We start from the raw sequence: 1,412 nt of genomic DNA, 5'->3' as shown, positions 1-1,412 counted from the left end.
AGAGAGAGAGACAAAGAGTGGGAGAGAGAGAGAGAGAGAGAGGGAGAGAGAGAGAGGGAGAGAGAGAGAGAGAGAGAGGGAGAGAGAGAGAGAGAGAGCCCAACCACTTATTCTAATGTCTTTTAAACCAGAGAATAAAGGACTCATCCTTGAAAATACTATCAATCTATCTCTGTTGAGTAAATCATCAGCAGGACTTTCTCTTTTTCCCGTTTCATTTGTTTTGATTCATACAGTAAAGTAGTACAGCAAAGACACAGCTACACTGAGCAGGTACTGAAAGTACACTAAAACTATATTTGCACTCTTCTTCTTATCTCTCTCTTCATTTCCTTTGTTTCATCATGAATATTTCATGTAAAGCAGGAGTTGCAAAGCGGCTGATAAATAGCCAATTATATCTGTTTATAGGAAGGAAGTCGCCTTTCCAATGAAAGTAAAGGAATGGACGGATGGGAGGCCAGCTCCTTTGAGGTGCTCTGTTTAATTGGCTCTTATTCCAGTGTGATTTTGAGATACCCAACCACACAGGGCTCCTCCTAATTAGCTTTGGTCTTAACGCAATATTTCACTATGGTACAAAATGTTTACTTTGTAGCAAGAAAGACTTAGTCAATTAGAGGAATGATTTGACCAAACCTTATGTGTGTTAAAAGATACAAATTTCCTCAGAACAGAGTAAAGTCCTTTTTGCAACATTTATTTATGGTTAGTAATATACAGATTGATGCTACCTATAATATTATAACCATGAATATAGCAAGTTATTAATTAATTAATTATAAAACAGTAAAATGATTTCTGCGGAAAAATATAAGCAACATTAACTCGTAGCACTTGTAAACATTTCCCATAAAACCTTCTTGTCATGAACAACAGTTGGTGGCGGTAACCAAGAAATTTAGCAACACACCAATAAAGGCAAGAGAGAAGAAGACTGCTACCAAGTAAACATGGATGTAAACAATTAATGTTAAAACAGTCTGCTTTTCAAACGTGGTGACGACATTTTTGAGTTGTTAGACTTCACAGTGAAAGAGTGAATGTGAAAACACGTTTTGCTTTCTTCACAAGAAAACTCAACAGGGCACCTTTAATGTGTTGACAGTGCATTGATAAAATGCTTCACATAGCGCCTTGAACTATTCATTAACATTAATTCATTAACTATGGTGGAATGTGAAGTCCACAGCCGGGAAATTCCTCTTGCTCCTCATCATCTTTGTAGATTATTTATGTGTGTTGGTTCACAAAAAAAAACTGAGAGGTAAAGATGGAAAACGGAGAAAACACGATGTTTCACCCTCATTCATCCCAATTTAAAGGAACGCCTCTCCTTTCACCTTCTCGCCTTTCCTGCCCCCTCCCCCTCCCCTCTCCCTCCCCCCTGAGCTGCTGTCCTCTTTTCATCC

General features: G+C 38.3%; 1 protein-coding gene across 1 annotated transcript in view; it reads right to left on the bottom strand.

Moving 5' to 3' along the window:
• The window catches only part of necab2 (N-terminal EF-hand calcium binding protein 2), a 116,602-nt gene that overhangs the window by 51,438 nt on the left and 63,752 nt on the right, over positions 1-1,412 (bottom strand). The gene's annotated exons all lie outside the window — the stretch shown is intronic.

This window comes from Seriola lalandi, unplaced genomic scaffold, assembly GCF_002814215.2.
Source record: "Seriola lalandi dorsalis isolate HSWRI2012SDOR001 ecotype SW California unplaced genomic scaffold, Sedor1 jcf7180002054331, whole genome shotgun sequence".
Classification (NCBI taxonomy): Eukaryota; Metazoa; Chordata; class Actinopteri; order Carangiformes; family Carangidae; genus Seriola; species Seriola lalandi.
Note: the sequence above shows the minus strand (reverse complement) of the source record. Positions and strands in the feature narration are given on the sequence as shown.